This window comes from Mus caroli, unplaced genomic scaffold, assembly GCF_978045245.1.
Source record: "Mus caroli unplaced genomic scaffold, Mus_caroli_1 scaffold_15, whole genome shotgun sequence".
NCBI lineage: Eukaryota > Metazoa > Chordata > Mammalia > Rodentia > Muridae > Mus > Mus caroli.
In genome coordinates, this window is record NW_028227270.1 from 75,197,305 (window position 1) to 75,222,688 (window position 25,384).

The following is a 25,384-nucleotide window of genomic DNA, read 5'->3' on the forward strand; positions in this document are numbered from 1 at the left end:
CCTTCCTTCCCTCCCCCCTACCTACTTCCCCAGCTTCCTCATTGCTCATCTGCAAAGGCCAGAATACAGAAGATGAAATATGCCTAGTGCTACAGATGGCTGAGAGGAGGAGGGCCTTTAATTTAGCAGCGCCTAAAGTGCTGCCTCATAGCTGTGGGTTTTGAGACCTTCGTAGACCAACTGCTGGCGGGTCCCTTCAGGCTGGCAGCCTCCAGAAGTGGCACTCCTATTGCAAAACACTGCCGAACCACCACTCCCTGCTTAAGGCATTTCAGTTATTGCCTCCTTGAGGTTTCATGCTTGTGCAGAGGACATAGGTGCTAAGCTGCCACACTCCCGGCATGAGCAAAAGAAGGTTGGCTTTACACAGAGCGGGGTCCCAGCTGCTTATACTCACAGAGCGGACTTTGGAGGCTCAAACACTCCAGAGAAAGTTTGTGTTAAATGCAATCTCCTCAGATCCACTTCTCTTTGCTCCCTTAGTCCAGTCATTAGTCATTCTCCGTTAACCCCACAGGAAGGCTCTGCTAGAAGGTTCCTTTACTGCTCTGAATCTATTCATGGGGGAATGAGGGTGAGGAGGAAAAAGACAGAGGGCACAGGGCGAGTTGGTATCCAGGGGAGGCCTCACCCTTCTCAGACAAGAAGGGGAGGGAAAGTGGAGGAAGGGGTTGTAAGAGGGGGATTGGGAGGAGGGAGCTGCGATCAGGGAGTAAGGTGAATAAATTAATTAATGGGGGGGGGAAACAAAGGCTATTACAAACTAACTGAATAAATACAAGCAAAAAACCAAACCAAACAAACAAACCAAAAAACAGAGGACGCAGTTTTTAAGCCTGCTGCTTAACAAACCCTTGTGACCAGGTACTTTGTATAAGGGGTGGATGTTAAGACTCCATCCTCAGTTGTCTGTGTAGTTATCATTTCGTAGAAGGCTCTACCCCATGGTTTCTCAGGACTCTGAGGTGGTGGAAATCGATGTGATCCAAGAACCTTCCGTGGGTGTTGGCTCTAGCCAGCTTTGAAAGTAAAGCTTGGAAGTCTAAGAATCGTTAGCAGTCACATACATGGACATGGCACAGGTGCCCCGCCAAGCGGTACATTTATTTTGTGCCAATTTAAAACAAATATCTGTTATTATTATCATCAACATTGTCATTGTCACTTTGAGGCAGGGTCTCATGGAGTCCAGGATGACTTTGAACTCCCTGTGTATCTAAGGATGTCACCGAACTGCTGATGTCTGCGTCTGTTGTACCATCATACCCAGCACTGTTGCCATAACAACTGTTTGTTATTGTTGTTGTTGTTGAGATAGGGTCACACTGTGTAGCCCAGGCTGTCCTTAAGCTTTCCTGGGCTCCTCCTTGAACCTCCCATGTGTTAGACTACAGGTGTGCACCACTGCAGATCCAGATTTAGTTTTCAAACAGGACCCTTAGCCTGTTAGAACTAAGTTTTCAGAAGAACTGAAATGAGCGAAAACCCGGATGGTAGAGAAGCGTCCCCATACTACTCCAAATCTGAAGTGCATCCTTGTTTGTAAGGTTGTGTCTGTGTGTTCGTTCGTCCTTGGGCTATTTCAAGATGATGACATCACTTGTGTCTCTGGGAATGGCCTTATTACTCACAATTGTGACCAAGTCATTATTAAAACGTCTGTGCTTTGCTGTCATCTGAGGAGCAAAAGTGATGACCAATGTCAGGAATCAATAAAATGTCGTGTACAAGAAGAGCTGTGGGTTCTTCGTAGCTGTTATTCACATTTCCCGGCTTTCTGATGTACCTGGGTAGCTCGCAGAGGAAGATACCATTTGTGGTGCCTGGGAGGGATAAGAGGCAGGCAGAGAGCAATAAAGAGAAGCAGTGCCCGCTTTTTACCTTCCTCCAACCTTGCCTCTACATGCTGTGCTTCCTTCCAATCACCAGGATGGGCTGATGTAACTCCCAGATGCCTCCCTTAAAATTTTTAAAAAGTATATTACAGGTATGAGTATCTTGCTTGTACATATGTGCACTCTGTATATACAATGCTCACAGAGGCCAGAAGGTGGCATCGGATACCCTGGGGGCCAGAGTTACAGACAGATATGAGCCACAATTCGATGCTGGGGATAGAATCCAGGTCCTCTGGGCAGGTAGCCAGTGCTTTTGATCTCTGAGCCATCATTCCAGTCTCATAAATCAATCCCCTTTCCAGTCCATATACTTTCTTACCATCCCTGCCACTAGGAGCCTCTGCTTCTCTAGGACACAGAGCCCAGATGAGCCTCCGTCCTCCCTTCTCTCAGTTCCTAAGCCCTTGTCTTCACAGCTCACTTTATACCATGACATTCAGTGCTCCATCTGCCCATTCACATAGCTCAGGTCCCGGACAGACACCCCGTGACTCAAGGGCTTAGCTTTCTCTGAGTTACTGGGTAGTATGTCCAAAGGAACAAGTAGCAGAAGAAATGAATGGCTTCTCCATCACCCTCCCCCTCTTTAAGAAAGCTGGAGTGCTCCAGGCAGTGGATCTCTGCAAGCCCCAGAGCCTTCTTAATAAAAATGAGGGTCAGAATCAGGTGATCAGCACACTGGTTCTCTGCAACTTCCTTATAGAGTAGTAGACGATAGTTAGACATGAGTCTCATGAATGAATGAATGAATGAATGAATGAATGACTCGGATGATGGATGGATGGATGGATGGATGGTCTCAAGTGGTCCAGGTGTGGTTTCAATTCTTTTTATGTGGTAAATGGAGGGAGTGCTTGGAGAATGGGTGCATTTTTTACTTTGATCGGACAAAAAAACTTGTTCAACACTTTCATACCCTGAATTCTTGTTCTCGTCAATATTTATACTAGTCATTGTCTGAAAATGATCTGCTAAGATGCAATAGAAATACTAGCACATAAAAATAAATATTAAGTACACACACACATATGCTTTTTAAAGCATTTTGGAGTCTCTTCATATACCATAGTCTATGTTCTAATATAGGAGTATGTGAAATAATTACACGGGTTCTTTCAGTTTGTTCATTGTGTTATTCATTGATCATGTTGAAAGCTTTCAGTAAGTACTTAATACTATTTTTCTTATTGGGGGCTGGAAAGAAGCCTCAGAGGGTAAGAGAGCTTGCTGCTTCTTGCAGACAGCTCTAGTTCGGTCCCCTGCAGCCACAAGAAGCCTCTCACACCTGCCTGTAAGTCCAGCTCCAGAGAAATCCATCTCTCTCTCTCTCTCTTTCTCTCTCTCTCTCTCTCTCTCTCTCTGTTTCTCTGTCTCTGTCTCTGTCTCTTTCTCCCTCTCCTCTTCCCCATCCCATCACCCTCCTCTCTCTCACATACACACACACACACACACACACACTGAAAAAGTACGGTTCTTAAAACTTCACAATTTGAAGTTGTTTTCTTCTCTATATTTTTGAAGGCTATTTACTGAGCCAACATTATCATTTTTTTAAAATGCTACATAGACTTAAAGAAATGGTGACTGATCCTTTCAGCACACATCACACCTTGGAATTATTTATGTATTTCATTTATTACTCTTACTACATAATTATATATAACTAGCATTGAACCCCAAGTTAATTGCTCTTTTATCGTGGTAAACGGAAATTTTAAACAATTATGAAAGATTCTGAACTTACTGAGTATAATTTACTAAATTTTCTGGGGCCTGGGGCAGGGGGCAGACTCAGCCATGTCTATAGCATCTTTGTACATCAGCACAGTGACTTTGTAATCGAGGAGGAGTCTTAATAATAAGTCACTATGATTTTAATTCTATTCTTGATTTCTGGAAAGAAAAGGTATTCATAATATTTATCAGTCTGGACCTAGGAGAAAGGGTCTAATTACACTCCACATGGCCTGAACTCCAGGGAAACCCATCGGAACTCTGTTAAGAAGTGATTCTGTGATGCATACAGAGGTTAGCTCCACCTCTTGTACTGCTTAGACCCTCCCACCGAGGGATGGCCCTGCCCACAGGGGGGATGGGCCAACCTACACCAGTTAGCAATTAAGGAAATGCTCCTCACATACACATGTGGGCCAATCCATGGAGGACTGCTTTTCAAAAATGATGACGGAGTGGAATAATGCAGTGGGTACAGTGCCCGCCATTTAAGCGCAAGGACCAGGCTTTGATTTCCCCAGCACCCACTTAACGGTTAGGCATGGAGGCATGTGCCTACAGTCTCAGTTTAGCACTGGAGACAAGGAGACAGGCAGCTTTCTGGAAGCCTTTGACTGACCTGCCTAGTGCCAGGTTCCGTGAGACACCTTGGTTCAGAAATTAAGGGGGAGGCGATTGAGGAGGACATCTGAGGGCGATGTACGGCCTCTCTACCCCTGTGTGCACACAAGTATATGTGTGCACCCCCACACGTTAACGCACAGGCACACACGTTGCCTCAGTGCCATTAAGATATTCATCACCAAGAGTGGATTTAATTGTGATTTTTTTTTCTCCCTACCTTTTTAACAGTCAAGAGTAAGCAATGCTCCATCCTCAGGTTTCAGCTTAATAACGAAACTCTACATGTGACCAGAAGGGAACTGTACGCCTGTCATGTCTGCATTTTAAGGAGGTGGTGATGCTTAGCTTTTAGCAACATCATAATTAGTTACCTGGGAAGACGGAACCCCAGTTGAGAAATTGCCTCCATGGATTGGCCCACATGTGTATGTGAGGAACATTTCCTTAATTGCTAACTGGTATAGCATGGCCCATGCCCCCTGTGGGCAGGGCCATCCCTAGGTGGGAGGGTCTAAGCAGTACAAGAGGTGGAGCTAAACAAGCCAGAGGAAGCAAGCAAGTAAGCAAAATTCCTCTATCATCTCTGCTTCAGTGTCTGCCTCCAGGTTTCTTCCTTGAGCTCCTGACATGGAAGTGTAAGCCAAATCAACCCTTTCCTCCCTGTTGCTCTGGTCGGGTGTTTTATCACAGCAACAGAAACCTAACTCCGAGCAGAGGGGACCTTGGAATGGGGCATGCGGAGAGATAGGAGCTTGCTTCTTTTGCCAGTCATTCCCACCATGTGCTGGTATTCTCGTGTTCTTGGCTCTGAGGAAATTGAAAATACCCATATTCATTGAGTCCTTCTGTATAGAAATGCTTACGTTTAACTTAAATGTTCTGCTAGCGCCTTTTCTGTTAAACTCAGCAGGGAGGAATGGAACAAATAAGAGTCAACCTGTGGGGAAGACGCCTTCTCATACCTGGGTATAGATGCTGTTCTAGGAGAGAAGGAGGCAGTAGGTTCTAGCTAAGTGCCTACAAGTGCAAGTCACGACTGATCTCAGCAACCCCGGAAAGGGAGGAAAACTTGAAAACCATTTCTGAGACTATTTCAACCAAGGTGACTGTCCAAATCTGGCTTCTGATGCAAACTAGATTGAGCTGCTTTGGGGCTGCTTTCATCTGAACATATTTGCCCCGACTTGAACGGGAAAGCGGTTTCCTGAGCCTCCATCTCTTTAGCGGTGAGTCATTTCCCATGTTGTTGAGGCATTTTTCTAGCCTTTTTTTTTTTTTTTTTTTCTGTGTGTAGTTCAAGCTTTTCTTTGGCTGTTTTGATTCCTTTAGAAGCTCACAGTAACACATTAACAACCACACTCCTCGTGTAGTAACTAGAATAATAAACAACAGTTGGGGAAGCCCCAGTCAACAGCTCGCAGACTTGGGAAGGCTGTGGAGGAGTCTGAGACCAATAGATCCAAGTAAAGTAAACCAATCAACGGACAGAGAAGGGGGTGGGGAGAGAAAGGAGAATCACGTTTTTCTCATAGCCATGTTTCAAGTGATCTCGTTATAAAACTACATCGATAGACTCTTGCTTTCTTGGCTGTTTATCTGCTCCAACTGTCTTCAAGTGGACCATAATTTAAGTAGCAAGTATGACATTAAAATAAGGTATCTTGTTTCTTTGAGAATCTCATGTTAGTGTGGACTTCTGGTTGTTTTGATGTTTCTCTGGGGACACAAGGACTAACAACGAGGGGAGGCCTTGGTGGGACCCCCCACAGCTCCTTCAAACCCTGGAGTCGACATAAGGCTGGTGTCTGAATGGTTGGCTCTGATGTCTGCATATGGCTGGGGTCTGGATGGGTGTCCTGTGGAAATCTGTAAGCCAGAGGTTGTGTACAGAGAGCCCCCTGTTTTTCTGCTCTGTTCAAGGGGTTGCTTGTTCTAGTTGAGTGTGCTGTCTCTGGGGAATGGATATGATGAGAGACCACGGTCACAAAAGGTGTCGCTGCTTCCTACTATGCAATCTTGGAAGTAAGCCCATGGTCCTAATGGTTCCACTGGTTAAGGACATTTACAGGGCTGGAAAGGTGGCTCAGTCAGTAAAATGCCTGCTATACAGGCATGAGGGCCTGAGTTTGGCTCCTTCAACTTCTTGTTTAAAAACAAAACAAAACAAAACTTGGCAGTGTGCACCTACAATTCCACTTCCAAGGAAGCAGACAGGAGACTTCCTAGGGGTTCAGGGCTAGCCAGTCTATCTGAATCAGAACTTGAGGGTCAGTGAGAGATCCTGTCTTTTAAAAATAAGTACAAGAGTGCAGAGCAATGTAACAGACAGAAAATGATTCCTGGTTCCTCTGTGCACCTGAGCATGCATGTATGTGCGCGCGCACACACACACAAACACATACACACACACTCATACACACTCAAACACACATACCACATACACATACTATACACTCACTCACACACTCATACCACACACACACACTCTCTCTCCCTCTTACACACACCACACACACACACACACTCACATACACACACACTCACACACACACTCAAACACACAGTACACATACGCACAACACACACATACACTCACACACACTCATACACACTCTAACACACAGTACACATACACACACATATACTCACACATACTCACACACTCAAACACACATACCACACACACACATACTATACACTCACTCACACACACACACACACACACACACACACACGGGGCAGGGGGGCGGTGAGACTTCATGATTTTTTTCTTTCAATTTATACTGAGGAATTGGGCGTAGTCACCGCCCCCATTTCAGCTTCTCATGAAGTCTGTCCATATTTAGACAAACTGCCTCACTGCACTTAAGACAGTAGAGCCCTTAGCTCACCTGCTTGGAGGAGCTGATGGAGCAAAACCTCAGACTGAGCCTTGTGACTCACAGACTTAAATGCTGTTACCATGAGAAGACTCTTTTGAGTATGAAGTCATCGTGCTTGAGGTTCCTTTGAGCTGCCCTCAGAGGCTCTTTCATGAGCCGCACTAGAACCGACATGCTTTGGTTTGATGCGGAGAAATGTGAGAGTTTAAAAAAAAAAAAAAAAAAACGGTCAGGAACTTGAGTTTGAACCATTGCCAGAAGCTTTCAGATGGTAGAAACGTTATCCCGTGATAAATATTTAGTGAAGCTACTTGGCTCATGGGTTTTTTTAAAATGGCTTTTGGGTTCAGGAATTTTGAAAAGTCAGAGATTCTTTGTAATTCAAATTTCCTTCTAAGGAAGGCAGTACACTGTTATTAATTTAAAATATATATATATATATACTTAGAAGTTAAAATTGTGTAATTATCTTAATGCTTTGGAGAGATTCTTTTGTGACTAAACATTGGAACTTCTTCTATTGAATGCAGGGAATTTGTCCAGAAAAGCTTAAGGAAATTTAGCCTACGCAGTGCGGTTTGCTCGACATCTAAGTAAAAGACTCAGCTGCAGGGGTCATAAATAACGCAACTCTATTTTATCTATGAAAGATGGTGTTTGCGTTCGGTCTCTTCATTCTTTTCTTTAGGATTAAATAATAATTGCAGCTCACTTCTTGGGCTTGATTTATAGTAGGAACGTACATGCAAGCTGACTGTATGAAATTGAACTCGTTTTAACTATCCAAGGAAGGTTGTTTGAAAAAAAGATGATAACCATCATTTTTTTTATAGCGTGTAAATGTCTGGAGATTCTTAAAGCAAGAGCCAAGATGATAATACCGTATGTCATTGCCTCTGGAAATAATTCCTGCTCCCACACACACACACACACACATACACACACACACACACACACACACACACACACACACACACACACACCCCTACCTTGCAGGAACTCAGGCTCTGTAGTAGAAAGACTTTGAAAAACAGGACAATCAATGGCTTGCATTCCATAGTAGAATTCTCCCTTATTTCTAAGAAGTTTGCATAAATGTTTCCTGGATTATTTGAAGTATTGCATACCAACAAATAAGGAGTGTGTATGTGTGTGTGTATACAGGAGGCCTGATGTTCACATAAGCTGCTTTCCTTGCTCTCTCTCCACTTTACATGTTGAGGACACAGGGTCTTTTACTGAACTCAGAGCTCACTCTTTAAGATAGTCTGGATCGCCACCGTTCTGGGGATTCCTGTCTCCACAAGGTCCCAAAGTCTTTGGAAACTGTATTTCCCCAGTACCTCCAATGTCCGGATGATTTTTCTAGGGCAAAGGTAGTCAGTTCAATGAGATTTTTCAAAGGATTTTCTGTCTCTCAGACAGCCTGTAAGAACCACTCACTGAGAACCAAGACGCAGAGCTGCCTGAGAATACCTACTCCGAGAGATGCCGATGCAGACCTAATTACAGGAAGGAAGCCATCAGTCAGTCACCTTTTCATACAATTAAAAATGACAGGGCATGACCTTGTTATGAATGACTTAGGTTGATGTTGCAGACATACCCGGTGCACCATGAAAACATATTGTTTTGAAAGAATGGATGAAATAATTTGGGGGGGGTGCCTATTACCCACACTTCCGAGTGATGAGATGCTACACCTGGGAGCAGCTACTGGCTTTTATTTCGAGATTGCTCAGAACAAGACTATGAGGAACCTTTAGGGAAACACATGGCAGGATGGCTTGGAGAGGAACCACCATCTTGAGTTAGCCCATCTTCTTGGCGTGAATGAAGAGGTCTGTGCTGCAGAACTGACTTAGAGATGAGGAGGTGGCTATCCCCCCCTCTCACCCCCAACCTGGTCAGCTTCCTAGACATCAGCAGAGAGTGATGGGCAACTGCAGACACAGCTGGAGAAGGCCATGGTATCTAGCTCTGGCTCGGACACTGCAGGTAGAGTGTCTTGCCTACAGAAGGTCCTGAGAACTAGTCCACCGACTGCCTTACCTTATCTCAGCTTGTTTTCCCAGAAACTGCCCATAAAGCAAACCTTTTCACTCTCTTCTATAGTCATAGGGGTACAATTACTTACCTAAGGTCACATGCCAACAGGTGAAGAATTTGGGGGTGTCCTCTGGGTACCCTTATTCCATCCAAATAATGGGAGTAGAAAAAACTAGATTTTAAAGTATTTCTTTGGCAATCAGGAAAAAGAAGTATTGCAGGGGTAGAGAGGAAAGTCAAGGAAACTCCTAGAGACCAGAAAAATGACCTCTGAGTCAAAGTAGAGTCTAGAGGGGGACCTAGATGGCTCAAAACAAGACATGTTTGTTCTCTCTGAGAGATCTGAAATTCGAGTGTCAGCAGGGGAGGGGTGCAGTCTCCCCCGAAAGCAGGGACCCTTGTGTCTTCCTGCTTCTTGAGATGATTTTTGGCATGTGTCACTCTAGGCTCTGTCTTTGTCTTCATGGTGTTGCCCTGGGTATCTGGACCTTGTCCTTTCAGCTTCTTATAAGGACACTGGGCTCCGGGTAAGGACGTGTGGTGCTTGCTGTCATTGTCAACTTGGCTGCACTTAGAATCCCCATGGAGACACATCTGTGTGTGTGTGTGTGTATGTGTATGTATGTGTGAGTGTGTGTGTAAGTGAATGTGTATGCGTAAGTGAGTGTGTGTGTAAGTGAGAGTGTGTGTGTGTATGTGTGTGTGTAAGTAAGTGTGTGTGTGTGTGTGTAAATGAGTGTTTATACAGACAGGTTTAAGTGAAGAGGAAAGACCCACCCTGACTGTGGGCAGCCTAACCCCATGAGTTCTGGATTGAATGAAAAGGAAAAAACAAGAAAGCCCACGGAGAACCCCCCTCTCTCCCTCCCTCCCTCCCTCCGCTTCGTGAGAATAGCTGCCTTAAGATCTTCTCATCTTTCCTCACCATGATGGGCCCTGTCCTCTTAGACCATGAGCCACAATACACCATCCCTTCCCTGAGTTGCCCTCTGTCGTGGTGCCAAATAAGTAACTAATACAGGATGCACATGGATGGATCGCCAGGATGAGCTTATCGTGTGATCATCAGTCAACTTTGCAGAGACTCTCTTTTCAATATATGAGCACATTCATAGCTTCTGGGATGTAGGCGTAGGTTTGGGGGAAGCCACCATTCGACTTGGAGGAGTGGTGGGGGTTCTGGAGCAGGGCAAATGAGAGCACCTCCTGTGTTTTTAAAAGATGATGTGGTACTGTACAGAATGAGGTGGGAGGTACTCAGAGCATCAAGCATCATTTGGGAGGCTGTTGTGGAGTCTCGGCTGAGATGGGATGCCAAGAGAGATGGAGAGACAGGCAGGCTGTAGTTCTGTGTAGGACTGGATGGCTTAGAAATAGCAAGTAAAAAAAAATAAAACAAAACATGGGGTGTCTGCTGGGTGGGTGACCGTGCTCTTGGGTGACAGAGGGAAAGCTGGGCAGTAGTGGTGATGCCCATGTGAACACTGGGGAGTAGGGATGTCAGGCTTGGGTTTAGATGTGTGGATCTGTAGGTCAGTGGATACAAACACTTGACTATTGTCAACTTAGAGATGCTGATGTTAAAAGCCAGAGACTGGACCCTTATCTTTTGGAGACAGAGAGAGTGAGGCAAGTAGGCAACTCAGGGCCTCAAGTGAGATGGACTATGACTCTTGTTGTCATTGTCATCTTTGCCTCTAACCCTTCCTCCCCCTCCTCTTCCTCTCCTTCCTCTTCCTCCTCCTCCTCTTCCTCCTCTGCCTCCCCGCTTCTCTTACCACCTCCTACTCCCCATTTCTGCTCCTCCCTCCCTGCTCCTCCTCCTTCCCTCTTCCTCTGCCTCTCTCTCCTCTTCTTCCATTTCTTCCTCTTCCTCCTCTTCCCCTTTCCTTCTTCCTCTGTATGGCATGTTTACTTCTTAATGTGGGCGTGTATTCACTTGCCTGTGTATTCTCATGAACACGTGTGGGTGTATGTAGAGACACACAGGTCAATATTCTTTATTTTTCGAGACAGGTTTTCTGATTAAAGCCGAACTCATAGATTCCAGCTAGGCTGACCAGCCGATGAACTTCAAGAATTCCCTAGTCTTTCATTTCCCGAGTGCTTGTTATGTTATTCATGTGTCACCAACACTAGCTTTCCCTATAGATTCTATAGATCGGAACTCCACTTGTTAGGCCTGCATGGCAGTCACTTTACAGACTGAGCCAGCTTCCCAACACCAGTTCTCCATTGCTATGCAGGGCAGTGCCCTGGTACCAACTGTTTCCATCTCATGCCTGGCACTCAGTTGGCATTTATGTCATTACCTGAAAAGGCAAGTGTGTGGGCGATGTGGGCCACCAGGAAGACCAGCCTCAGTTGTCATGGGCTGTCACAGAAACCCTTGTGGGTTAATATTTATTTCATTACTAGCATTGGTTTCCTTTCTGATCTTCTATTCGCAGCCCACTGAGCCTGATTGGCAGATGCACTGTCTTCTTCTTCTTGGTTTAGATGGTGTGCTTGTTCTTCAGAGCCGGCTTCACTTATTAGCCTACTTTCACGTTTAATCTGAATGCACCAATCAGTAAGTCTTTCACCTGACAGTTTTTGACAGTCCGCTGCTACATTTAGCTGTTCAGCATGAATTCAAAAGGTGATCTATCAATTTGTACAAATGAAGTAAAGTTGTTCTTGCCTTCCCATCCTGGTTTGAGGTGGCTAGAAAATACACATGTTTATATTTTGCCCTGGGAAATTTGTAATGTAGAGGTACTTAACAGTTTTCTCTTCAAGGGGATTCAGGACTACAGAGCGTTGTATTTTTGTTAGAGATAGGATTATATTTATGCTATAAATCCACCTGAAAGGTCAGATTGATTCATTTTAATTGAGATTAAAATCATGGACATCAGTCATAGTTAAACATATGTTCTTTGGATCCTTGTATCCACACCAGTTTGTTGCTATGGGGAAATTGAAGGAGTCAGTTGGCTAAAGTAATAAAGCCACCCTCAGTCTGGTGGTTAGAAAAACTAGGAAAAAAATGATAATTTCATCTTGCTATCTATCTGCCATTGAGATACATACACACTCACACACCACACACACATACACACACACACACACACACACACTCACACACACACACACAAGTGCATGATGGTCTTTGCATGCCTCTGTGAGTATACATTACAGTCCAGGCTAAATCAGGCTGAAGACCAAACGTCAAGGAGCTACATCTCTCACTGAAATCATAGCACTTGGACTTTTTTGGCACTTCAGACGGTCTCCACTGTAGCTGTTGGTTTACATTTTGGTAATTTACCAGAGAGCCTGGAATATTGAATTCCTGGCACGATTGTGCAACTAACCCGCCATTCCCCGCGAGAAGCACAATTAATGTGAAAGCCGCCTTTCTCCTCAGGAACCAAGGCTCGGCTGGCTCTTGTGTGGACACGGACTTAATGGGAACAGAGGTGCTTCCCTTCCTGTTCCTCTGCAGTGGGTTTTGTTTTCTTTCTTTAGTTGGGGGGGGGGTGGATATTTGCCCTTGTGTATCCTGGCAGAATTTAGGGGAGCAAGCCCTGACTTTCTGGAATACTCTTATTTTACCCCAAGCCTATTATTAATTGTGTGTGTATAAAGATTTTCTGACTTTTCTACCGAACCTTTGTGTTGGAGCTCAATAGGTCAAAGATCTGGGGGTTTCTGGATAACTCTGGCCCCTCCCCCTTCTAGGTCCTTCCACTGTTTACTGCGCTCTGTTGTGGTAACTACTGGGCACTACTTGTTGCCCGGGGTATTTGGCTCTAGCTCTAGCTCTTTTTTTTTTTTTTCTTTACTCTGGTGTTTGGGTTGGAGCTGTTGCCAGCTTCCCTGCCCTGCGCGTCCACAGAGATCCCTTAAACATTGTTGCCCTGTGTGGACGGGCAAGGATCCTTTAAACATTGTTGCCCCAGCATCCGGTCCTCTGCCTATAGAAAAGCAGCGTGGAAATGAGTCAGAAGTCAGTACAGCTCGAACCAGTGTGTGTCGTGTGAACTGTGATGTCAGAGGGTTGGTTGAGCCGCACGTCCCTGGTACTCTCGTGCCCTGCTTTGGAGCTCAGACGTGGCTTCAGGTCTGAGTTCAGGGTTTTCCATGCTGACTCGTCGCTTAGTGGCAGAGGCACTGGCTCGCATGGATGCTGCGGTGGCAGGGTGTTACATTGTGTAGCAGGTTCCTGGGCTACACCTTTCCCATGTTCTCTCTGTGCTAAGGGACACTGGGTGTGTATGTGCGTGTGTGTGTGTGGGGGGGGGGGGACAGATTTGATGGCTGGAAACTACTCTATTGATTGGCTTTGAGAGACAGCTGCATGTTGGCTGTAGATCTGAGAGATTGTCACAGGGCTCAAGCTCCCTTAGAAGTGTCCCTATGGGGAAGTGGTTGCCTAGATCAGGAGATTGGCATTAGTGAGTTACATTAAGGTGTACTGTTGTAGCCTGCAGCTCTATTTAGGTAAAGAGAGGGATATATATATATATATATATATATATATATATATATATATTTGTACAAATATATATACATATATATATATATATTTGTAGCCAAACTAGGAACGTTTTGGCCATGGGATGCCACCCCTCACATGGCCTTTTGAGAACCTACCCTCCCCGTTGCCACCTTGACGATGCCTGCTTCTGTGCTGTATGGACCAGGCTGGGACAGTCTCTGCTTCTCTTAGATATGTTAATATAGGTCTGGGGATGCAGCTCAGTTTGTATCATGCTTGCTTACCAGGCATGAAACCTTGGCATACACTATGGTGGTATGTGCCTATACAAGCAGTTAGGAAGCGGAGGCAGGAGGATCAGAACACCCTCAGCTACTTTGCACATTCAAGACCCACCTGGGTTACATGAGATTCTGTCTCAAAACAAAACAAAACAAACCGGAATGTATTTAATCAGTAGCTGACTGGGGCTGGGGTGTGGTAATTATCTTTTTATCAGTTAGTCTGAACATACATAAGCCTTTGTGTAATGAATATCACTTTTCAGTTTCTGGTCCAGCCTATAGAATTCTCATTGTACTCGTGATTGGTCACTTGGAGGCTTTGGGGTAGATATATCATGGTAGTTCCCCTGCATCAAGCTATGTGAACTTCATAGCAACATCGAGGAGGAACAACCAACTAAATTCCATTGACCCAGTCCATCCTGTTGTCTGAGTGTATAAATAAAGTTTTATTAGAACACAGCCATGTCTTGTGCATGCAGCTATTTTCATACCACATTTGGCTGTATTAAATTGGCTCCTGGCAGAATAGGCTGTGGTCTGGCAAAGCCCAAAATATGCACTAGCCAGTCCTTGTGAAGTGTAAATCACAGAAGCACAGGGAGAAGTCCCTTACCCATTGCCTCGACTTAAAAGCAAAGGGGGTGTCCCGGAAGGAATGCAGCTGCCAAGGTCTGGGGCTGGTTAGCTGGATAGCAGGAGCTTTGAGCTAGTTCCTTTTGTGCTGCTGCTCCTTCTGTTGGCAGAGGGATATTGTGAGCCTTGTGGTTTACAGATGGCCAGCCATGACATCAGACTAAAATAAGGCTTATTTCAGTGGCAGGAATGGTTTGCAAACTGACTTTCCCAGGCCAGATCAGCAGCCAGCTTGGCATCCATACTCACATAATTCAGAGAGAGAGAGAGAGAGGGAGGGAGGGAGGGAGGGAGAGAGAGAGAGTGTCAGTCTTGTGTGCCCATGGCGGGGGAGGGTCACATGAGTCATGGCAGCAGGCCTGGGGATATCAGAGGATCACCTCAGGTGTCAGCCTTCACCTTCCACCTTGTTGGAGACAGAGTAGCTTGTTGTCAGACTAATTATGCCCAAGAACTTTAGAGGTTTCTCTCGTCTTTCCCTCATGTCTCTCCTAGGGGTTCTGGAATTACTGAGACTCCTGACACATATCCAGCTTTTACATGAGTTCTAGGATTCAAATTCCGACTCTTACAATTGCACAGTGAGGGTTTTTACTCCACCCCTCACTTATTCACCTTATGAACATCACCTACCTGGCACCTCGACTGGGGACCAGGGCCCTTTAGCTAAGGAAATTTTGGAGGAGAGGAGCTGAGAGAGAGCTAGCTGTACGCCATTTTCCTTGTACTGTCTTACATACCATCTTGTGGGTAGATCCAGGATGCAGTGATCAAACTGGGCTTGGCGAGGTTTACCTGTAATCTTAGCACTCCGGGAGCCGAGGCAGGAGGATAGCAAGACCCTACTTCAACTCCCTCGTCCTTTCCAAAGTAGCAGTCATATAAAGAAGGCTGGGTTGGTGCAGCCGGGGTGTGGGGAGGGAGTCGGAAAGTGTCTCCAGAGCGTTGGAGAGGAATGGTGATCTCAAGGAGGTTGGAGTAGTTCAGGAAGAGAAACTGCAGCAGAAGGGGCCGGGGCCTCCAGCTATGCAGGGTGTCCAGTCATTGGGAAACTCAAGCAGAGGTAGGGCAAAGGGCATGTGGTGGTGAAGACATAGCAGGAAACATTGCTGGACAACTGGACCTGAGCCAGGGCATTTGCTGCTAAGAAAGAAATATGGACTGAGGTTACAGTCTGGGGGCTCTGTGCTGTGGATTCCAGAAGACAGAACTTACAAGAGCAAGCCTGCATGTTTGTCTGCATGCTTAGCATCCTGTATGGGTGTAGAAAATATCACAAGTGTAGAAGTAGGACCTCTTTTGAACCCAGGGCTTTGTGTGTGCCAGATAAATGATCTGTGACCAAACTATATCCCTAGCATTTTTCAGGGGATTGCGTTGTGAGGACCAGTTCTCAATGTAGCCCTGGCAGACTTTGAGCTCACTATGTAGTGAGCTCAGACTGTTCTTGAACTCCTGACCCTCCTGCCTCAGCCTGGGGAGAGCTGGGATTACAGGCGTTAGCCATAGATTCATTTTGATTGAAATAAGAGCCTTCTTTTAGGTACACAGCTAAATGATACTGTGATTCATCAACCAAAACCATGTAAAGATGCTAAATTAATGGTATCTCTGTGAGCATTATCTTCCTAATCATCCCATACTAAAGGTAAAATATTTATTGTCCCAAGTCCGCAGCAATTTTTATTCAAACCAAAACCCTTGAAAACTCTTGCTCTGGATGGTAGACATGCTGTGTTTTTTTTTTTTTGGGGGGGGTTGTTTGTTTACTTTTAACAATACAAGTGAATGACTTCTGGACTTAGACTGCTCCAAACCTTACCAGCTGTGTGAATTTGAATATGTTATTTTATGAGTCTAAGCCTGAGGGTAAAATAATGGCAGTTCCTCTTAAGATTGTTACAAAGATATGCTAATTTATGAAAAGCGCGCAGCACGCATGGGCCTGGTGGCCCGTGGGGTTGTAGCTCACCGAGTTAACTTTTCCTTACTTTGGCTGATGCAGATGTGCTTTAGGGCTGAAACCCTGAGAAAGATGGGTTTGGATGGGAGAATTGTCCAAACTGTTGTTTTCTAAATGAGGAGTAAAGTGGTCTGCATTTGGGCAGAGAGGGCGGGAGGAGACCTTATAAGCTTCAGGCATGCCCAGAGCTGGGAGACAGGTTAAACTTACTGAAACCTGCCTCTGTGACTTGTTTTTTCCTGGCATGGAAGACGTGAATGCTGGAAAATTACACAGCTCATTTTTTTTTTTTTTTGAAGTTAATCTAGATTAGAATGCACTCAGGGTACATATTATCCATGAATGTAATGAATTAATATCATCTCGTTAAAACACATGAAGATGGGGCTAGAGAAATGGGTCGGTGGCTAAGAGCACTTGTAGAGGGTTTGAATTCAGTTCTCAGAACCCACGTGGTGTACGTGCATGCAGGCAAACACAGATACACATAAAATTAAAACCCATGAAAACAAGTTACAACATGCCTACAAGGTCTCTTTCCTTTTGATACCATAAAAACTTACTGTTGAGAACATATTACCATGGAACCTTAAAGAGAAGTACCCATACAGCATATGACATATAGTATTTGACATATGTCGGCCTTTAAAAAGTTATGTAATATGCACATTACTACACATTACTGTATCTATGCCAAGACAGTAACTGGAAGCTGGGATACTTTTATTTTCATTTTTAGTTATGTATTTTTTTCAAAATGCACATATACATGCATATATACACACATATTCTGTATATATGTATATTTACATGTATGTATGTATGCATGTGTCTACATGTGTGGTGCTAAGATTAAACCCAGGGTATTAGCACGTGATTCGTAAATACTCTGCCCCTGAGTCTCATCTGCAGCTCAGGATACTTTTTAGAAGTCTCAGCACTAAGAAAATCACCATCTGCCGGACTGAATTGGCATGCCTGATAAAATGTGTCCTCCTCTGGGGGAACTGGGACATGGAGGCTCCACCTCTTCAGTGACACTTCAGCCAGTCCCCTGCTCAGACTGGAGAGGGAAAGACTGGCTCATGATCCCTGGTCGAAGTGAGAAATGGCAGTGTAGTCTTATGCACGAATGGTCCTGGTCAGTATCAGATGGGTTTTCCTGAATCCAGATGATGGGAGGCTGTTCTTTGGTCTGTTGCATGGTTTTGACCAAAGTTGTTGATGTTTCTGATTCCACCTTCTCCATCTCAGAGTTCAGGATAATCATCAGAGTACTGCTGACCTCACAGGGTTCCTGTGCAAGTTGCTCATGGGTTATGAAGTCGTGTGCACAGAAGGGCTGCTGTTTTATTGTCAACTGTAGTCCTGCTTATGGGATGGTGACAACTTTCTGGACCACAGGGCTAGAGTGAGCAGGCAGGTGAAGCTTAGCTCTTTGCCCACCCCATGTCTCTGAGGGATGAGCTTTAAAAATTGGGTGAAGGTGAGCATTCTGGTTTCCAGTCAGGCATATGGAGAATTACCTGAAAGTCTTGTAGGGTGTGTGTGTGTGTGTGTGTGTGTATGTGCGTGTATGTGTGTGTGTGTGTGTGTACACATACATATAGAAGCTTCTTCGATGAGGGCTGAGGGATGCATTGATCTATGGGTGTAATGATACATCATTAGGGGCTCCTTGTCATAACCAATCATTTGAACCTGTGCCCAGCATTCTGGCTCCATCAATCTGGGGTGGAGCTTTTGAGCATCAACCTCAGTATCTCTCTGCCTTTCTCCCTGTCTCCCCATCTCTCCCCCACCCCACCTTCCCTGTGTGTTCATTCCTATGCACATGGAGGCCAGAGGTTGATATCAGATATTTTTCAAGGCAGAGTTTTTCCCTGGATGAGGGAGCTAGAATCCCTTGCCAGCAAGTCCCAGGGAGCTGCCTGATGCAGTTCCCCTAGCACAGGAGTTGTAGATGGACTGTGGGGCCTGGCTTTTCTGTGGTTTTCAGCCATCCATTCTCATGTCCTTCGGCTTGCATGGACACTTGAGCCACTGCTGCATGAGAGTCTGCACTATAGCTGGCTCTGTGGACTGTCACTGCTAACCTGAGACCAGATTAGAAGGATGGATTGAAGCAAAGGAGAATTCAAAGCTGGGTGAGGACACACCCAGCTACATTTTCTCTTTGTGCATGCCCCACACATTGAAATCACCAGAATGGAGCTCACATTCCATCCTTCCTCCTGCCGAATAGTTTGACTGCAGACATTGGCCAATAAAGACAGGCCATTACCCTCAGATAGAGCGAATCCACCTGAGACCATCCACACTGGAAACCAGTTTGTTCACACACGTAAGTGATCAAAGGCTGACAGTGGCTTCTGGCTTTGTTCTTCTTTAAAAAAAAAATTCAGTGAGTAAGCTGGTTTTATAAGAATGCCTCTCAAAGCTGTTCCTGTAAACCCAGTGTTGGTAAATTAAAATAGAGGAAGCTGAGCTGATGAACACAGACTTATCAGAACTTACTCTGGTCTGTGAAAGTTCATAATGTGGACTCTGTTGTTTGCTAAGTTTGAACTTGCTGTCATGGTTTCTGTCATCCCGCAATGTATGTATGTGAGAGGGTGTGTGTGTGTGTGTGTGTGTGCATGCATGTGTGTTGTGTATGTTTGTAAGCGTATGTATGTGAGAGTATGTGTATGAAAGTGTGTGTGTGTGTGTGTTTGTGTGTGTGCGTTTGCGCAGCATGTTGGCTATGACTTTACAGTATTTGACTTGATTTTCTCGCTGGAGGCAGTGACTAAGAGAATCTGGAGAGCTGGCGTTAATTGTTTCATCAAGTTCATGTGAGTCATGTCTCCCGCTTGTCTTAGCAATTCGACTGCAAAGAGAAGTGCTAGTTCCTGAGGGTAGGCTGAGCCATGTACACTAGGATGTTTCCTCTTAGGGGCTTGGGATTGGGTATGAGTGAAGTGAACTCTCTCTCTCTCTCTCTCTCTCTCTCTCTCTGTGTGTGTGTGTGTGTGTGTATGTGTATAACTGGCAAATTCTATATAGCCTCCCATCAGATGCCATAGTCAGGGCATGAACCCTAGAAGAGATCAACTACTAAATATCAGGTGAGGGCTTTAAACCAGTAGCAATGTACCCACTTGCCTAGTATACAGAACATCCTCCTTTTAGTCCTCCATGTTGAAATTTTTGCTAACCAAAGCTTTGAATGCTAGGCATGGAATACAGGGATGGTATTTTTTTTTTTCCTAGCACACCCAAGGACCGGGGTTCAGTTCTCAGCAGTTAAAAGTACTTCACTGCATGCCTCTAGCCTGTGTCCAGCTTGATCTAGAGGTGTTGAGGGCACAGAACTTTTCTCCACAGAAAAAACACCATTGGGGCACAGCAACAGGAGCTGGGTAGCTTGGATCGCAAGGTTTGGTTTCTTGTCTTCTCCTTCTCGGCGTGTGGTTCCCTCACATCTTCCTGTTTGCTGGTACCTTCCTCTTCTGACTGTCCTCACTGCTGTTTCTCCTTGCACTGTTCTGGGCCACAGGCCACTGTTCTTCCTCCACCTGGGGCCTTGCTCCCTTGCTGTTGCTTGCTTCTGTAGAGACTCTGCCACTGTGCTCCAGTGGGTTTGCACAGACTAGGGATCGCCCCTCAGTGCCCGCCCCTACAGGAGGAAAGCCTGGGTGACACTTAATGAGCTGTCATTTTCCTTCAGGGAGAATTCATGAGGTAAACACTCAGAGCTCAAGCATCCAGAGCAGTTTGTTTTGATGGATACACGAGACCGGACCTGGAACCCTTTATCAAGGTGGAGGGCACTTCAGGACCCCAAAGAGAGGCCTGTTGTCTCTGCCAGGCGGTTCCCACCTTTCCTTAGCCAACCGCTGATTGACTTTCTTTGATCCTAAGCGAGGTTTATGTGCTCTTGAATTTCACACCATTTGACTATTTAGCATGCATCTACTTCCTCATTTCAGCTTTTCTCCCTCCCTGCCTCACACACCTTCCTGCTCTGAAAATATAACCTCTGTGTATTTGTTGGCTTCTCCCAATAATTATTCCTGGGATTAGAACTGGGGTCCTCAGGCATTACAGTAAGCACCTTTCTCCACTGAGCCATCTTGCCAATCCATGCTTTCTATTAAAAAAAGAAAGTTCAAATGGTTTGCAATGTTATCTGTTAGCGTCAGTAGGATCTGTAGTGATATCTCCTCTCCATGTATTGTTGCTCTTATTACTATGATTATTTGCAATAGTGGAGTCGGACCCAGGACCTGGCACAAACTAGAGAAGTGCTCTAACATTGAGCCCCAATCTCAGCCACGCCCCTCTCGTTACTAATATCGGTAATTTCATTTCCTTCTCTTCACACTTGATCTTGCTATGTGTTCATTGTATTAAGCTGTACATTGAGGCTCTCTTTCTGCTTCATCAGTCCCTGCCCGTATCCAGATCATTTCCTTCTTTGTCATCATTTGTGGCCTTAATTGGAGCTACACAACTTTATCCCTTGAAGATGAATATATATTTCTATGAGCATCCCCTTCAATTATAACAAGACGGTCTCTTACTTCTGATAACTGGATAGATGACCACTGTCGGGAAGCTACATTACCGCACAGCTGTCTTCACCCAAAGACTTGCAATGACCCCTTCTGGCTTTATCCCACCCCCTTGCCACATGATACACACACACACACACACACACACACACACACACACACACACACATGACACCACTTGTATGTACTCTTCTTGGGCAAAGCAAAGGACTGGCTTGATTGGAGTGATCCTGGTATCAGGGAGACCATCTAGTGGTCTCCTGCAGCATCCAGGAGACATTAGGGGTCAGGCTAGAACACTGACTGTCAGAGCAGAACAGCAGAAGGAAAGGAACAGTTAATGATCAGGATTTTGAAAGGAAAGTGAGGGTGATCGTGCCGAGCACAAATGGCAAATATATAGAATTTCTACCCTTTAAAAGAAAAAATTAAACCTCATTTTGTTCCCTTCTAGATCTAATATAGTTTTTTCTTTTTAGTGTTTTTTTTTCCTTCAGAGTTGTTTACAGGGGTCCAAAAATGTGTAAAATACATAGTTACATATCACTTTCCTCCAGTCGAAACAGCCTCCCTGTCCTGCAGAGTTCAGCTGTGCTCTCTTGCAAGGCCTCATCCCACTTGGGCACCTTGATCCTTTCAAACCACTCCTAGATGGGCAGGGAAGGTCATGGGACCCTCACCTGAGCATCTAAATGCTCGGAATCACCTGTTATATACAACACCCCCTTAGCTGCACAAGGCCTCAGGGCTGGGCTAGGGTATATAGGCCAGAGACAACTACATAAGGGGGCTTCGTGGCTATGGGAAAGCCATTAGCCCCGCTAGGTAAAGACTTTCTGGAGTGGCCTTTGGAGGGGGAGCACACACTCTTGTAAGTAACCCCCTAGCTCTTGTATGGAAGCACAATATACTCATTGTTCCCTAGAATAAACTTTGGCGGAAGGGCGGCTTGGTTTGTTGTTGGGACCTTATGAGGACAGGTAGGCATTGCTCATGTCCCCCACGCCCTCACCCCCACTACCACCAGAGAGGAATTTTAGTGACTGCACTATTGTGTACATGTATTTATCCTAGTATGTAAATACCAGATTAAAAAAATTAGATGTTCAGGTGACTGACAGTTGGGACCTAGGAAGAAGAACGTGTATGTGTGTGTATGTGTGTGTGTTCATTTTTTCTTGTTTTGAATTTGGGTTGCCAGTGGACTACCTGGGTAACGATGAAGATCCCAGACTGGAAGACAGTAGAGTTGAGAGTCCCGAGAGAGGTGGTCTCCCTACATAGCTTTGGCTATCCTGGGACTTGCTATGGAGATCAAGCTGGTCTCCAACAGGTGCAGAGCCTTTTATCTTTGATCCTCTCACCTTAGCTTCCCAACTGCTGGGATTACAGGTTTGTATCACCGTGTCCCCTGCAGATGGATATGGAGGATGACCGTCAGCAGAAATAGGAAGTCTGAACCTCACGTCTGTCACTCGTCTGTTTAGGGAACCTTGAGTAAAGCCTGCTACCATCTTAGGATCCCCTCCTCCTTCCCAAGAGCTTTCCAGTTCTTCATTCAGCACAAGCCCTTGAATGTTGTATATCAAATTCTACTCTCACTATTGAGGGGAGATGACTCATTAACAGGTGGTCATTTCTAGCACCAAGAACAGACAACACACTGGACTGTTGCTCTCTGTGATGCTAGAGCTGTGCTTTAGGTCCACAGAGAAGGAGGAAGCTCAGACTGGGAGACTAGGGGCAGATAGGGAGAGAAGACTCTCAGAGCACGTAGTACCCTTCAAAATGAGCCTTGGGGGACTGGGTGTAGTTTGGACAAGTATATGAAATCTACACAGCAAAGAAAGGCCGAAGAAACATTGCAGAATGCTCTCTGAATGGCCTGATGGGAGCAGAATGGTCTGTGTATGGGGCTGATAGGTACCACACAGCTGGATACAATCGACATGGGGCAGATGACAAGGGATCTGTATGCCAAACCTAGGGAGCTGCCTTAGACCCAGCATGCAGTGTGGGCCCATGGACAGACTTGAAGCATGGATGTGAAATACCAGGTGCAGGTCTTAAAAAATCATTCTCTAGAGCTGTGGACAGGGAGACCACAGAAAAGCAGTTATAGAAATGCAGGAGGTAAAGAAATGTTTGTTTAACAGGGATGGAGCACATGCTCTGGGCTGATCGTGGGTTATCCCTTACATAAGGAGCTAATGGTGGCAAGGAAGTGGCAGAGTGGGCAGATTGGAGAGAGGTTCACTCAGAAGTCTCTAGAAGACTTCCTGACTGATTAGACATTGAGGTAAACGAGGAGAGAGGCTTCTGATTAAGGCTCAGGGTGGATAAAGGACACACTTCACTATGATAGGGACTTCAGGAGCAAAGCAAACAGATATCCTGGTCTCAGACGCTTCCCCAACACCCACATGGAGGGGCTAGACCTCAGGCTTCTGTCCTTCTTTGTCCAGTGAAAGAAATGGAATATCTGGTTCTGTCCTGTTCCACGATCCACTCTAAGTCATTTTCTGTTGAGCTTCCTGACTGGGGAATCACACTTCAGTGAAGGTCTCTCCCCAGAGGCTCATGTCTGACTGAGCAAACCAGCAGAGTTATGACTCACTGTAGGTAAATCTGCCTCTGGTTTCAGTACCTACCTGCTGCTATCTGCCTTTTCTTGGTGTCTCTCTCTCTTTCAAGCCCCACGGGGAGCTCACTCCCTATCTTGGCTTGCTCTCTGTATTCCTATCACGTGACCACCCAGAACACTCCACTTGGCAAGAAATTTGGGATCATTGGGCCAGAGCTGTACTCAACAAACGACAGAAACCGACTGGGGGAGTTGGGTGGCATACTGATTGATGGTCAGTTTGGTTGAGAGCCAATCTAGTCCCCTTTATGCCGTACCTTCCCCCACTGGCCCTCACCCCACCAACTTGCTCAGCAAGCGAGCAGGGCAGAAATATGTCTATTTGTGCAAATGTTTGGGAATGATAGCCTGTGTTTGCAACTTGAAGATGTCACACAAAGGTCAAGGTTACTGAGAAGAAAGTCAATACCCTTGCCCTGATGCAGGGACACTGGGTCTTTGGGTGTCAGCCTTCAGATGGACTAGCCCCCTTTCTTGAAGTATCCTCTAAAGTCTCACTGTGAGGTTTCCATCATCTTGGTGGAGAATCCGCTACTGCTCTGTGACTTCAAAGACACAGTAGCAAGCACTGAAATAGGCATGCAGTGTGGGGACTATTTCTCCTGGTAAGAGTTTCAAGTTCTGCAAAGAAATGTGTCCTAAGGACACGTTCTTTCATCAGCTTGGAGCATCTGGTTTGTGCTCTTGCAAGGACGCAGCCCCTCCAATTATGGCAGTCCTAGGCAGTTAAACACTTGAGGTTTTGATCTGTACAAATTCTTCAAGAAAGCAGCTCATGGCTGCTTACAGGACTACTTGTAGCACTTGACTGATTTCATAGAGTGACATCCGACTTGTGTCTGGAGAGGGAAGAGGGATGCAGAGAAGGCTGGGAAATCCCTTTCCAAGCAGTGCTGCTTCACCTGTTTTCTCTCTGACCTGCACAGAAGTAGAAGTTGTGCTCAGGAGACCCGAGGCACAAAGTGAAAGTGGACGGCAGGGCTGGGGTGGTGACTCTTTCTGTAAAGCGCTTGACTCATGGGGACAAATAGGCCAGGTGTGGTGGCGTGTATGTGCTAAGGAGAGTGGCTGGTGCCTGGGAGGCTTGATAAGCCTGGCCAGCCTTGCCTGCTCGGTGAGTACCAAGCTGTTGGTAGATGCTTGGGCTTGCTCTGTCTCGTCTCTCTCTCTCTCTTTTCCCCTCCCCTCTTTCACACACACAGACTTACAGCAAATGAAAATATTAACCACAGTGCTTATATTTTTATATTTTTAGCCTACTATTTAAGGAATACTTATGTGGTGGCCCCTCTTCTCACAGCCTTTATAGATTTGCTTTTTTGTGGCAGTCGATCTCTAACACAAGGGCCACTATTATAGTCATATTTATTTTGCTTGTGGATTTTGCTATCATTAGTATATTAACATTGTCCATTGTCATGCCACTATATATATATTTACCACCACGTAGATGGGCCTTGTATTACAGGTCTTCCTCTAACTGAACTGATAGAGAACCAGCACCTTTGACCCTGCAGTCCAGCATAGCCACTGAGAGCAGGAAGTCTCGAGTCTCCAGGTGTTTTCTTTTGCTCATATCACTTTGCTTCCAATCAAGTTGCACCGCCATTCACAGACTACAGTGG

General features: G+C 45.5%; 1 protein-coding gene across 10 annotated transcripts in view; it reads left to right on the forward strand.

The window, feature by feature from the left end:
- Atxn1 (ataxin 1) overlaps positions 1–25,384 on the forward strand; it is a 405,898-nt gene that overhangs the window by 35,325 nt on the left and 345,189 nt on the right. Inside the window, exon 3 of one of the 10 annotated variants that reach the window (XM_029468382.2) lies at positions 11,638–11,759. The exons of the other annotated variants lie outside the window; for them this stretch is intronic. The gene's annotated coding sequence lies outside the window, so the exon portion shown is untranslated. The remainder of the gene's footprint in view (positions 1–11,637; positions 11,760–25,384) is intronic. 10 annotated transcript variants of the gene reach the window in all.